Raw genomic sequence first — 15,887 nt, 5'->3', positions numbered from 1 at the left:
CTATTCCCATTGACAATGACGACATAAAAATCCAGGCCAATGGCTCTGCTATCTCCTCCCTAGCTTCCCATAGGATCCTGGGGTAAATGCCATCAGGCCCAGGAGACTTATCTATATTCATCCTTTCCAATATTCCCAAAACCTCTTCCCTGCATATTTCCAGGGCATCCATTCTAATTATTTGTGATTCCATATTCACATCAGCAACAGTGTCCTGTTCCTGAGTGAATACTGATGAAAAGTACTGATTTAATGTCTCTCCAATCTCCTCCGCCTCCACACACAACTTCCCACTACTATCCTTGACTGGACCGATACCTACCCTAGTCATCCTTTTATTCTTGACATACCTATAGAAAGCCTTTGGGTTTTCCCTAATCCTACCAGCTAAAGACTTTTCATGTCCCCTTCTCGCTTCTCTTAGCTCCCTCTTTAGCTCCTTCCTGGCTACCTTATAACTCTCAATCGCCCCTACTGAACCTTCACGCCTCATCTTTACATATGCCGCCTTCTTCCCTTTCACAAGGGACTCCAATTCCTTACTAAACCACGGCTGCCTCACAAGGCCCTTTACACCATGCCTGACTGGTACATACCTATCGAGGACACGCAGTAGCTGCTCCTTGAACAATCCCCACATCTCATTAGTGTTCTTCTCTTGAAGCCTGTTTTTCCAATCCACACATCCTAAGTCATGCCTCACTGCATCATAATTTCCCTGCCCCCAGCTATAGCTCTTGCCCTGCGGCGCACGATTATCCCTCTCCATCACTAAAGTAAAAGTCACCGAGTTGTGGTCACTGTCCCCGAAGTGCTCACCTACCTCCAAGTCTAACACCTGGCCTGGTTCATTACCTAGAACCAAATCCAATATAGCCTCCCCTCTTGTTGGCCTGTTGACATATTGTGTCAGGAAACCCTCCTGCACACATTGTACAAACACCGACCCATCTAATGAACTCGAGCTATAGCTCTCCCAGTCAATATCTGGGAAGTTAAAGTCCCCCATAACAACCACCCTGCTACCTTCACTCTTTTCCTGAATCATCCTCGCAATATTATCCTCTACTTCTCTAGGACTATTAGGAGGCCTGTAGAAAACACCTAACAGGGTGACCTCACCTTTCCTATTTCTAACCTCAGCCCAAACTACCTCAGATGGCAAGTCCTCTTCCATCGTCCATTCCACTGCTGTGATACTGTCTTTGACAAGTAATGCCACACCTCCCCCTTTTTTACCCCCATGTCTGATCCTACTAAAACATTTGAACCCTGGAACGTGCAACAGCCATTCTTGTCCCTGTTCTACCCACGTCTCTGTAATGGCCACAACATCGAAGTCCCAGGTACCAACCCACGCTGCAAGTTCACCTACCTTATTCCTTATACTTCTGGCATTGAAGTATACACACTTCAATCCACCTTTCTGGTTACAGGCACCCTCCTTAGAGATCGCTGCATTATTCCTAACCTCCCTACACTCAAGGTCCTGTACCCTAAAGCTACAGTCCTGGTTCGCATGCCCCCGTGGAGTTAGTTTAAACCCTCCCAAAGAGCACTAGCAAACCTCCCCCCAAGGATACTGGTGCCCCTCAGGTTCAGGTGTAGCCCATCCTTTTTATAGAGGTCCCACCTTCCCCAGAAAGGACCCCAGTTGTCCAGAAACCGGAATCCCTCCCTCCTGCACCATCCCTGTAGCCACGCATTTAACTGCTCTCTCTCCCTATTCCTCGACTCTCTATCACGTGGCACGGGTAACAAACCAGAGACTACAACTCTGTTTGTTCTAACTCGGAGCTTCCAACCTAGCTCCCTGAAAGCCTGTCTGACATCCTCACCCTTCTTCCTACCTATATCGTTGGTGCCAACGTGGACCACGATCTGGGGCTGCTCCCCCTCCCCCTTAAGGACCCGGAAAACACGATCAGCGACATCACGTACCCTTGCACCTGGGAGGCAACATACCAAACGTGAGTCCCTGTCGCCCCCACAAAACCGTCTGTCTGTACCCCTCACTATCGAGTCCCCAAGAACTATCGCTCTACCTTTCTCCACCCTACCCTTCTGAGCAACGGGGCCAGGCTCCGTGCCAGAGGCCTGAACCTCGTTGCTTGCCCCTGGTAAGTCATCCCCCCCACAAGTATCCAAAACGGTATACTTGTTCTTGAGGGGAATGACCGCAGGGGGTCCCTGCACTGGCTTCCTCCTCCCACTCCCCCTCACTGTCACCCATCTATCTTGAACTTTCGGAGTAACTACTTGCCTAAAGCTCCGATCTATGACCTCCTCTGCCTCCCGAATGATCCGCAGTTCATCCAACTCCAGCTCCAGTTCCCTAACACGGGTTTGGAGGAGCTGGAGATGGGTGCACTTCTTGCAAGTGTACTCAGCAGGGACGCTAATGGCTTCCCTCACCTCATACATGTTGCAAGAGGAACATTGCCCTCTCTGCACTGCCATCCCTCTAAAAGTAAGCTTTCCTTAAAAAACAACAAAAACCAACTAAATCTAAAGAAACAAACAAGGAAAATGCAGCACTTACCCGCTAGTCACAATTGGTCTTATTATTAGGTTAGAGGAGGTGGAAGGGTGGGAGGCACTACTCGTGTAGTGCCTCGGGTGACTCGCCTACGCGTTTAAATAAGGGGAGAGAGAAAAAAAAAAATTGTCGAAAAATTTCAGCAGTGCCTATGTAAACAGTTGCTTTTGGGCATCAATGGTGGAGGGAGTCAATTTTTGTGGAAGTGGTGCCAATTAAGTAGGCTGCTTTTGCCTGGACGGAGCCAAGCATCCTGAATGTTGTTGGAGCTGCACTTATCCAGACAAGTGGAGAGTATTCAATCATACTTCTGACTTGTGCCTTGTAGATGATGGACAGGCTTTGAGGAGTCAGGAGTTGAGTTATTCACTGCAATATTTCTAATATCTGATCTGCTCGTGTAGATACTACATTTATACACTGAGTCCAGTCAAGTTTCTGGTCAATGGTAACCCTCAGGAAACTGATACTTGGGAATTCAGTGCTGGTAACATCACTGAATGTCAATGGCGAGTGATTAGATTGTGTCTCATTTGAAATGGTCATTGCATGGCATTTGTGTGGCACACATACTACTTAGCACTTTTCAGCCAAAACCTCGAAAATTTCTAAATCTTTTTAAATTTGACTGTGAACTGCTTCAATATCTGGGGAGTCACTAATGGTGCTGAATATTCTGCAATCATTGGCAAACATCCCCATTTCAGGTCGGGTGCGTTTTAGTGCCGCCCTTTTGGCACCGAACATTTGGCCCTGCTGTTTTGGCTCTAAACTGTTTTGACGCTCATTACTTTGGCACTGAGTTATTTTGGCACCAATTCAGAATTTTAAAGAAGTCTTGTTAGCACTGCTACCTCACAGCACCAGAGACCCGGGTTCAATTCCCGACTCAGGTGACTGACTGTGTGGAGTTTGCACATTCTCCCCGTGTCTGCTTGGGTTTCCTCCGGGTGCTCCGGTTTCCCCCCACAGTCCAAAGATGTGTGGGTCAGGTGAATTGACCATGCTAAATTGCCCCTAGTGTTATGTGAAGGGTAAATGTAGGGGAATGGGTGGGTTGCGCTTTGGCAGGTCGGTGTGGACTTGTTGGGCCGAAGGGCCTGTTTCCACACTGTAAGTAATCTAATCTAATCTAATCTAATCTAATTTTCTCAGCTAGCAAGAGTTGATAGTCAAAGCTGTAATGACCCGCTGTAGATTCAAATCTCGTTTTGTAATCATTTTCTCATTTAACAATTGTTAATGGTCATCGACTGCTTTGATGATACTTAAGCCCTTCTGTCTTCACATTGGAAAGCTGTAATACAATTTTCTTTCTATTTTCTTGTAGAGCCCATACCAGAAATGGCTGAAAACATTCTAAGCAAGAGAGACAAACCAAAATTTTCACACGATAGTTATCTATATGTATTGGCGCCAAAACAACTCAGCGCCTAGTAATGAGCGCCAAAACAGTTTAGTGCCAAAACGGTGGGGCCAAATGATTGGTGCCAAAAGGGCAGCGTCAAATAGTCCCATTCCGCCCCACTTCTGCCCTCATGATGGATAGAAGGTCACCGATGAAGCAGCTAGAAATGTTTATAAATATTTTGTTGTCTAACTCTTGTTAGCTAATACTGGATCACACACAAAATGGAATTTTTACTGTTCCTGAATCACGGAAGAAAGTGAAGGGTTAATGTGAGATATACAGTTGCTGCTTCTGCCATAACTTAAAAAAAAGCCTCTGTTATTTCCAGCTTGAACCAGCCCCGTGAAGTAGATGGTATTCCATTTTATAATAGTCCCCTGCCGTGGTTCTACTTACAGGCTGCAGACAAAGGCACATACACAGTGGAAATTTTTCAAACATGCTGAGTTCCCAAAATACCTCAAAAGATACAGCACGCTGACTACTTGGGAAAGTTTGCATTGTACAGCAGGTGATTATATGAACATGTGAAGACACATATACAAACTAGAGACACTTATACAAACCCATTCTTTCCCAGAATATGTGTCCACCAGCGTATCATATTTTCTGAAAATATTTCACCAGGTGTGGTGGGTTTAATCTGGGTTGCAAATGCTTCAATCACACCAGCACTGTAAGCTCCACATTCTCTCCACTCTGCCCCACTCTGCACAAGTCAGAGCCTTGAAATCATGCTTATTTGAATGAATCTAAGACATATAAACAATTATCTTAACTGCATTCCAACCCCTTCACTCCCATCAACTTCACTTGCCAGTATGCATAGTTCACTGACTGATTTACCATACCAGCTACTACAATGTCCCTATTGAACAGCCGTACAATAAGCCTAGACTATACAAAGTGCAAGTGACTCTTTTATTTTCCTTGAATTAAGCATAGGAAATCTTAGCTTTCTTACTGATGCTGAAGCTGAACCAAGTGAAACAACATAAGATTGTCTGAACCATGGTATAACCTGGGGATCATCTTCTATGAAAGTGAGAAGAGTCCAGAAGCAGACAATTACTCCCCCGGAGAACAGAAAGGTTAATGCTGTGGGTGAAGAGTGTTTATCAGCAGAACCACCAAGCTTGTGAACCACTTAAATGAGTGGTCAAAACAAAGCAAGAAGGAAAATAGATGAAGGTCAGGGTTAGATATTACAATGAAGCCGTTTGATAATCTAGAAAGAAAACTGAAATTGAACAGAACACCACAGAAGTGAGGAGCAGAATGAGTCAGAAGTTGCTTATGTCAAGTTCAGTTATGATACTTATCTCAAAGTTTGCATTAATGGGAACAGTGTAGGAGTCCACCAATGGTAAGATTAGTATGAGCATGGAAACAGCAAGGTGAGCTGCTGCAAATGTAGGTTCACAGTTGAGATGTTCAGCAAATCAACTGCACTATTACAGTTTGATCCCTCACATATTTACTCTCAAATTATATGCGTGGCAAGGGCAATTGGTTCAGTGGAGGAGGAGACATTTGTGAGGAGCAGGGAGTTTCTACATTTTGTACTCAAAAGGAGCATGGATTTATAACTCACAAGCAATGATTTCACACAATGTGGATCAGAAACCTTAAGCAGTAGGAGAATGTAACTCATTTCTTTTGGCTTTGTGTTGGTACTGTACAAAAGCAATGAAAGCACATAAAAATAAACTACATAATATAAAGATGGTTAAAATTTTAGGCCAGAGTTGAAAATGTGTTGCTGGAAAAGCGCAGCAAGTCAGGCAGCATCCAAGGAACAGGAGACTCGACGTTTCGGCATATGCCCGAAACGTCTAGTCTCCTGCTCCTTGGATGCTGCCTGACCTGCTGCGCTTTTCCAGCAACACATTTTCAGCTCTGATCTCCAGCATCTGCAGTCCTCACTTTCTCCTCTAAAATTTTAGGCCAACCAGGTGTGGTTTCATGATTTAATTCCTGAGACAAGTCTGCAGCAGGTAAAATAAGTGTTCCCTGGCCGCCAGCCCCTCATTTGCTGAGCAATGGGAAAGAGGAGTGGTTTTGGAGGAAGACATTGGGGAGCTATGGGGAAGAGGAACTACAGGAGGCTTGCCACAATAGAAAAATGCATAGCAATTGTCAAAAAAGTAGGCACATGCCTTCCTTATACATTGATGCACTCATAGACTCATTGCATCTTGATGGAGTGGTAGTCATTAACACTTGTAGAAGCAGTAGGTTTCTCTGAAGAGATTTCAGTCTGATATTGGTATAGTCAAGTATATCCTGATCTTAGGAGAAGCAAGAAAACTGGATGGACCCCAGAACCCAGTCCTGCTTTTTCTGGTTATCCATGCAGAAGATAATACTTCAGTCACTGCTTAATGACAGTATGAATTGTAATAAATGATGGTACTGACATCCCCTGACACAAGCCAAAAGGGAATACCATAAAGACATTTAAGACCACTGTAACCTGGACTACAATTGGTAGTGCAGTGTACAGCAGTTTTTATTGGAAAAGAAGCAGAACTTTGGAATGGGATTTGTACATGTTGTTCCTCATCTGAGAGCTTTCATTTAATCTTTACTACACCATATGTTCAATTCAGTAAGCAAGGACTCCTGACAGAACAGTGCCTTCTAATTGGCTTCTCTGCAGCAATTGCTGTTTTTGTTCATTCCACCTGCTGCTCCTTCAGCTGGGTAGAAGTCCTGAAGTGAATGTGGCTGGGCTTTGGAGGCAGGATCAAAAGGAACATTATTTTGTGAAAGATGGATCAAAATTAACCTAGTTGAAACTTTTATATCTGCAGCACACATGATATAGAAGTGCTCATGGCTGTTGTCTTGATTCATTCTAGAAAACAAGAAATTGCAAAAGCTAAAGTGTACAGAATTAAAGGTAACCTTGAGACCAAATGTTAATTATTTATGTAATTTGAGATTTGAACACACAGACATCCCAAAGATCATGAGGCAGACATTCTTTATTTCACTCCAGATGCCCTTGCTCATCATCACTACCTGCTTCTCTTGGTCCCAACACAACTATTTAATCTTCCCTGTACAGCACCCTCTCTCACCAGTGCTACCAGCTGCTGCAGGTTTGATCACACATTGCCCTGCTTGAAAGCTGTCATACTAGCAAGTACACATGCATGCAGGGGCCATTTGTTAATAAGTTGCATGTTTAGCAGGTTGAAGTGCACCTTGATTGCTAGAATGTTCAAATCCATATTATTGTCAGCATTTGCCTTTTGTATGGCTGCTCTGGAGAAATGGCAATGGTTGGAGTCATATTCAGCACTTGCTTGAGAAGATTATCTCAGCCTCTTCTCTGCAATGGACCTTCCGAGGAATCCAGGCTCCCCAGGGAATGTCCCACATTGGAGGCTAGGTCATTCAGGACTCCAAGGGTTGTATATTGCTTCAGTTTCCACCTCCTGGCAGGTCCTCCCTGCATTGTTTTGCAGGAAAGGAGTAGGCTTCCCCGCACTGGATGCACACCCTGGATTCACAATGCACAGGTCACTCCAGAATTCCACACTGCTACCCAGCCCCACTTTACTTGAGCCATCATGGACTGACACTTCAAGTTGTACAACACCAGTGAGTGAGTTATTGATCTTCATGTCATCCACCAGATCTCTGGCCTCAACCAACTCCTCTCTGTGAACTGTTTTCTGAGGATACCCTCCAGCTGAAGTTTCACCAACATGGGGACTTCCATCTGTGTTGAGCTACTTGAAGACTCTATGGGATTTAGGACCCCAAACATCCTGTACTTTATTCCAACCCCTGAGATTCTGATTTTGGTGGAAAGCCCTTTTATTAATTGGCAGGTCAGTTCAACCAGCTTTGATTGTTCAAGGTTTTTCTTCTCATCACTTCTCCCTCGTTTCACTTGGGTACTATCTTGAACACAAGCTGAGCACTCATTGACCTGGCCATGGTATACCTTTCTTGGGAAAAGTTAGCATGTCTTTGATTTCACTTCCAAGTTAAACTGTGACAAGATGGCTAAGGTCTTGCAAGGGTGTTCTTGAAATTCAAGTCGAAGGTGAGTATGTCACCCAGATACATAAGGGAACATTGGGACCCTGTTTATAATCAAGTCGAATCGAGATTGCAGAAATAGTTTCACTTTCAAGAAATGCAATGCTACCAAAATCTTAGGTAAAGTGTAAGCACCTTTATGGACTTTTGCATTCAATGCCTGGTAATCCTCACTTTTCCACCTTTCTCGTTGTGAAGGTTAAAAAGGAAGCATGCAGGCTTGATGACATTCAGTTGGCACCTCATTCCAAAGACTTCTGCATATTGTTCCAGACATTTCCAAATGATGGGGTGGAATCCAATAATAAAGAATATTTACCGAACAGTTATCTTTATTCACAATCCTGCAGCTTTTCAGGTTACATATCAATGTCATCATCATCTTAACTGAAAGTTAACATATGCTTGGTGAGAGTAGAAATAAACTGCCATCTGAGCGTCATCCAACTCACAAACGTCCATTTATGAAGGGAGATTAAAGATATCTCCTCCAGCTGGCCCAATATTCAGGGAAGTGGTAGGCTTCAGGACACTTATGGGTATTCATGGTTGAAGGTAAATATCTTTGTTGCCGAAATTGGCAAACTGTATAGGTATCCTGCTCTTTTCTCCTATAGAGTCAGGGGTGGCTCCCAAAGGAGGAGCTCGCCAAAGGTCAATGGTGCAATACCATAGCAGGGATGATAATGGAGGAACAATGGCAGATATTTCTATGTATAATGCAGAAGTTGTAGGATCAGTTCATTCCAAAAAGGAAGAAAGATCCTAGGAGGAGGCATGGGTGGCCGTGGCTGATGAGGGAAGTTAAGAAACATATAAAGTTAAAAGAGAAAAAGTATAACATAGCAAAGATAAGTGGGAAAACGGAGGATTGGGAAGCTTTTAAAGAAAACAGAGGATTACAAAGAAGGAAATACGCAGAGAAAAAATGACGTACGAAGGTAAACTGACCAATAATGTAAAGGAGGTTAGTAAAAGTTCTTTTAGGTTTGTGAAAGGCAAAAAAATGGTTAAGACTAAAATTGGGCCCTTGAAGACAGAAACAGGGGAATATATTACAGGGAACAAAGAAATGGCAGAAGAATTGAATTGGTACTTCAGATCTGTGTTCACTGGGGAAGACACAAGCAATCTCCCTGAGGTAACAGTGGCTGAATAACCTGAACTTAAGAGAATTTATATTTGCCAGGAATTGGTGTTGGAGAGACTGTTAGGTCTGAAGGTTAATAAGTCCCCGGGGCCTGATGGCCTACATCCCAGGGTACTGAAGGAGGTGGCTCGAGAAATCGTGGATGTGTTGGTGATTATTTTCCAGAGTTCAATAGATTCAGGATCAGTTCCTGTGGAATGGAGGGTGGCTAATGTTGTACCACTTTTTAAGAAAGGTGGGAGAGAGAAAGCAGGAAATTATAGACCAGTTAATCTGACCTCAGTGGTGGGAAAGATGCTGGAGTCTATTATAAAGAATGAAATTACGACACACCTAGATAGTAGTAACAGGATAGGTCAGAGTCAGCATGGATTTATGAAGGGGAAATCATGCTTGACTAATCTTCTGGATTTTTTTGAGGATGTAACTCTGAAGATGGATGAGGGAGATCCAGTGGATATAGTGAGCCTGGACTTTCAGAAAGCTTTTGATAAAGTCCCACATAGAAGGTGAGTGAGCAAAATTAGAGCGCATGGTATTGGGGGCATAGTACTAACTTGGATTGAAAGTGGGTTGGCTGACAGGAAACAAAGAGTAGTGATAAACGGCTCCATTTTGGAATGGCAGGTAGTGACCAGTGGGGTACCGCAGGGATCCGTGCTGGGACCACAGCTTTTTACAATATATGTTAATGATACAGAAGATGGTATTAGTAATAACATTAGCAAATTTGCTGATGATACTAAGCTGGGTGGCAGGGTGAAATTTGATGAGGATGTTAGGAGATTACAGGGTGACCTGGACAAGTTAGGTGAGTGGTCAGATGCATAGCAGATGTAGTTTAATGTGGATAAATGTATGGTTATCCACTTTGGTGGCAAGAACAGGAAGGCAGATTACTACCTAAATGGAATCAATTTAGGTAAAGGGACAGTACAGAGAGATCTGGGTGTTCTTGTACACCAGTCAATGAAGGTAAGCATGCAGGTACAGCAGGTGGTGAAGAAGGCTAATAGCATGCTGGCCTTCATAACAAGAGGGATTGAGTATAGAAGCAAAGAGGCTCTTCTGAAGCTGTAAAGGGCCCTGGAGAGACCACACCTGGAGTATTGTGTGCAGTTCTGGTCTCCAAATTTGAGGAAAGATGTTCTGGCTATTGAGGGAGTGCAGTGTAGGTTCACGAGGTCAATTCCTGGAATGGCGGGACTACCTTATGCTGAAAGACTGGAGTGGCTGGGCTTGTGTACCCTTGAGTTTAGAAGACTGAGAGGGGATCTGATTGAGACTTATAAGATTATTAAAGGGTTGGACACTCTGGAGGCAGGAAACATGTTTCCGCTGACGGGTGAGTGCCGAACCAGAGGACACAGCTTAAAAATACAGGGTAGATCATTTAGGACAGAGATGAGGAGAAACTTCTTCACCCAGAGAGTGGTGGCTGTGTGGAATACTCTGCCCCAGAGGGCAGTGGAGGCCCAGTCTCTGGATTCATTTAAGAAAGAGTTGGATAGAGCTCTCAAGGATAGTGGAATCAAGGGTTATGGAGATAAGGCAGGAACAGGATACTGATTAAGAATGATCAGCCATGATCATATTGAATGGTGGTGCAGGCTCAAAGGGCAGAATGGCCTACTCCTGCACCTATTGTCTATATTGTCTATGTTGTTTCTTGTGGGTGCCTAGCTCTCATTGCGTTCCTATTATTCATGACCTCCACAGTGCAGTCAAGAACTATGTCATGAGTGAATGAAGCATATTGCCCAGCAGATAGCTGTTCACTTGGCCTGGAGGTTCAATAACAGACAAGGAAGGAATTAAGCCAGCTGACAGAGTAACAGATCGACCTGGATGGTATGCTGCCTGTGATAGAACATTGTGAGAATAGAATCCCTTTGGGTTAAGGAAGTGTTGGGAGTACCTTGAGTGTACCTCATGTAAAATGTGTGTGGAGTCATTGGCAGTCTACACCACAAAGAAGCCAGAAACCTGTACAAACCTCCATTATCATTGAGGCAACAAGAGTTAATGACATGGAGCTGTTTCTCTTTATGCAGCAGTGTCGTGCAAACTGTCAGTTGTCATTTACACATTCAGCAACACTCAGGCAATGTCCATAAATATGGAAGGTAAGAGACACTGTCACCATAAGGCAATGTAATCTTTAACCAATTCTAAAAGACAGGTCAGGTATTTGTTCAGTGCTGAAGCTGAGGAATTTGAAATAAGAGAACTGTTTGCGAAAAGCCCTACCTAGATATCCTAGCGGGAGCTCCTCCTCCCTCTCCTGACTGGCCATTTTTTCCTCCTCAGTCAGGTTTTCTGCATTATAACCCAAAACGTCGATTTTCCTGACCTGCTGTGCTTTTCCAGCACCACTCTAATCTAAACTCTGGTTTCTAGCATCTGCAGCCCTCACTTTCACCCTGTATTATATGTGTCAGGCTCATTTTCAAGAGGAAGCTCTTTTTTGAAGAAGTAACAAAGAGGATTGATGAGGGCAGAGCGGTAGATGTGATCTATATGGACTTCAGTAAGGTGTTCGGCAAGATTCCCCATGGGAGACTGGTGAGCAAAGTTAGATCTCATGGAATACAGGGAAAACTAGCTGTTTGGATATAGAACTGGCTTAAAGGTAGAAGGCAGATGGTGGTGGTAGTGGGTTCTATTTTCAGACTGGAGGCCTGCGACCAGTGGAGTGCCACAAGGATCGGTGCTGGATCCTTTACATTTTATCATTTCTATAAATGATTTGGATGTGAGCATAAGAGGTACAATTAGTAAGTTTGCAGATGACACCAAAATTGGAGGTGTATTGGACAGCGAAGAAGGTTACCTCAAATTACAACGGGATCTTGATCAGATGGGTCAATGGGCTGAGAAGTGGCAGATGGAGCTTAATTTTGATAAATGTGAGGTGCTGCATTTTGGGAAAACAAACCTTAGCAGAACTTATACACTTAATGATAAATTCCTGGGGAGTGTTGCAAAACAAAGACACCTTGGAGTGCAGGTTCATAGCTCGTTTGAAAGTGGAGTCACAGGTAGATAGGATAGTGACGAAGGCGTTTGGTATGCTTTCCTTTATTGGTCAAAATACTGAGCACAGGAATTGGGAGGTCATATTGCAGCTGTATAGGACATTGGTTAGGCCACTGTTGGAATATTATGTGCAATTCTAGTCTTCCTCCTATAGGAAAATTGTTGTGAAACTTGAAAGAGTTTAGAAAAGATTTACAAGGATATTGCCAGGGTTGGAGGATTGAGCTGTAGGGAGAGGTAGAGTAGGCTGGGGCTGTTTTCCCTGGAGCTTCAGAGGTTGAGGGGTGACCTTATAGAGGTTTATAAAATCATGAATGGCATTGATAGGATAAGTAGACAAAATCTTTTCCCTGGTGTGGGGAAGTCCAGAGCTAGAGGACATTGGTTTAGGGTGAGAGTGGAAAGATATAAAAGAGACCTAAGGGGTAACTTTTTCATGCAGAGGGTGGTTCGTGTATGGAATGAGCTGCAAGAGGAAGTGGTGGAGGCTGGAACAATTGCAACATTTGAAAGGCATTTTGGTGGGTATATGAATAGGAAAGGTTTGGAGGGATATGGGCCGGGCGCTGGCAGGTGGGACTAGATTGAGTTGGGATATCTGGTTGGCATGGACGGGTTGGACCGAAGGGTCTGTTTCCATGCTGTCCATCTCTATGACTCTATGTTACAGGCTATCCCTGTTTGAAAACAATATATTTCCTTAAAAGCTTTTCAATGGACAAGAAATATTTCAGTGTCATGCTGATAGAATATACAGGCTATAGACAAATATGGACATTCTCCAAAAACATGCACAATTGTACCAACAACACTGAAGAATAGCCTATGCACCAACTTTGATGTAGTTCATGATTCCCTAATATAGTGCTGGGTGGGGTGCTTTGTATAATTTAGCAATGTGTTCAGCTGTGTAAAGGCAGGATATATACTGAAGTGAGGCATTCTGAAACTGCTGGACTGTGTTGCACAGTGGTCAGCACAATTATTTCCCCACCCTTCACATTACCCCAGCTCATTATGTCCATGTGCACAAATTCCTTTGCCAAGATGGTACCCAGCTCACTCTTCATTGGAAGTATGTTCATGCACCTCATACATTTTTTGAGAATTAGGAAGTCATGTAGTCCCAAAAGATTGGAGTTGTATCTACCAAAATAGATCCATATGTATTTATGCAACTATACTTTCCAGATCCAAATGTATAAACATCTTTGATAAAATTATACTTACTTTATCTTTTACCAGCATTCTCCTTGAACACAGCTCTCCTGGTGGATTTGATATTCTTGAAATATGCCTTCTATGTTTCTTCTTCAATGGAACTTCACTGATTTAGCTAACTTTTTTTACAGGCTCCCTCACAGCTCAGTTGTTGGTTCTCCAAAGTTGAAGCCATACACAAGATTGGAGTTGACAATCAGCAATCTTTGTGCCAGCATGCTTCTGTCTGAAAAAGTACATAATATACTCTAACTGGCTGACTACTGTCAGTATCTTGTACTGATGGAATTATGTACACATTCCATGCTGAGGAACTGAAGGCAGTTAGTTTAACTGCTTATAGAAGTTGCAGTCTATATAGCAAGACAAAGAAGAGTGAAGCAATTCAGAAGTGTGATGCATCTGAAAGGTACACTGTAAATAAATAAGTTAAATTTGCATAACGTCTTTGTTATCATATCCTCAACTGCCTTATAGTTCCTTTTACAGGTACTTTTAGAATGCTATTGGAATGAAAGCAAATTGGACAGTTTCTTTGTTTCATTTCGAGACTTGGGCCTGACTCTGCAGCATCATATCATGCAGAAATGATATGTTTCCTGTTCAATGTCCTGATGTTCCTCTTTGGAAAGGGTGCTATGATTAGAAATGTCTTCAACCTGTATTGTGATTAACAAAATCGCCACTTGAATGACTTCACGACTCTCAGAAGTAAAGGTCAGCTACAAAAATGGAGAAAAAAAAATTCACTTATTTTGCCCAGTGTATGGGTGGTCAGAGCCATGTTTAATTTTCAGCGTACATTTACAATTCACATGACTATGGAAGGCAACACAGGGTTGCTTAGTGCAATGGCTTACATGCTCTACATCATCATCAAGGCTGCTTCCACACACTGAACTACCATGTTCTTTTCTTCCACACCCTTCCTGTCGACTCCATCAATATTGAGCTTCCACATATTCCCAGGTTATTCTTTCATTTTCCAGCATTACCCTGGGCTAAGGCCCCACAGCAGGTACAGCAGGTAATATAGAGAGCAAATGAAATTTTGACACATTGCTTCAGGAATGGAATATAATGGGGACATGGATTGCTGTGGTTCAAGAAGGTAGCTCACCACCATCTCCTCAAGGGCAACTAGGGGATGGTCAGTAAATGCTGGCCACCCAGTGACCCATGTCCCATGAAAGAATAAAATCAAAGTAGGGAAGTGTAACTGTACAAGGCATTGGTGAGACCGCACTGGTCTGCCTACCTGACCCAGGATGTGCTTGCATTGGAGACAATTCAGAGAAGCTACACTGGATTAATTCAGAGATGAAAAGTCTGATTTGTGAGGAGAGATTGAACAGTTTTGACCAATACTTGTTAAAGTCTAGAAGGATGAGAGGACATCAAATTGAGGTATGTAAGATACTGAAAGGGGTTGACAAAGTAGACAAAGTCAACACCAAATCCATCTCCATGCATAGTAAGCCATGTCTTTGAAAAGCATCATCATCTCCCACAATTATAACCCCTCCTTTTATTGTTTCTCTCTGCATCCCACTATGTTGCCTGCAATCGTCACAATTGACTTCCCCAATTTCTCTACCCCAGCAGTTTCCCTAGATGAGCCCTTTCTTTGACTTTTGAGTGTAGATCCCAGGATTGACCATGGCCCACCCATCCCCCCAACCCCTGATTGACTTGATGAACAGCCTTAACTGATGAGTGAGCAGGCCTCTGATGTACACCTATCCAATTGACTTATTGTAAATCTTGGATAGGGTGCACTGATCCTGCAGGACTGACTGTGCCCACTTCTTTGACTTTAATGACTTGAAACCCCTCCAACACTGACATCTAAGTGATCAATGAACTGAGTCTAACCTCTGTACTAAAATCAGATGATGCCCTGAGTTATAGTGTCATACAACATAGAAACAAACTCTTCATCTGTCTTCCTGGCTGAACTGAGGTTCTTAAACTTTGAGAATGCCTGTTGGTGCACATGCAGTGTGTTTGCCTTATAAATTGCCAGACATGTGCAGGTATGACATTGATGTAGCACAGTGCCTGACAGCAACACGCCCGCATCCTTAACTGATCAATACTGACAACAATGACATGCTGCCTGGTTTTCTGTCTGTGCTAAAAGGCAAGGACAGGCAAAGGCATTATGAGAAGTACTATGAATGAGGTAGCAAAGTGCAAAAATACAAGGCAGGGCAAAGATGCTAAGTACATCCAAATAGGTGCAAAGTGAGTGAGGAAGAAGAGAACAAGCGAAGAGTTCTGAGAGGCACCCTGGTCCAATCCATGACGTGGGCGCTTGTCGCTTTTTCTAGTGGTAGCATTCCAATGAAAGGTGCGGGTGCCCTCCAAAATGTAGAGAACTGTGTTGTAAGTCGATGTAAGATGTGCCATGATAATGTGGTGTGGCTTGTGGATGTCCAATACCAAGCTCCATGCAGGAGCAGTGC

The sequence above is a fragment of the Hemiscyllium ocellatum genome, chromosome 31 (assembly GCF_020745735.1).
Source record: "Hemiscyllium ocellatum isolate sHemOce1 chromosome 31, sHemOce1.pat.X.cur, whole genome shotgun sequence".
NCBI classification, from domain to species: Eukaryota; Metazoa; Chordata; class Chondrichthyes; order Orectolobiformes; family Hemiscylliidae; genus Hemiscyllium; species Hemiscyllium ocellatum.
This window is presented reverse-complemented; position numbering follows the sequence as displayed.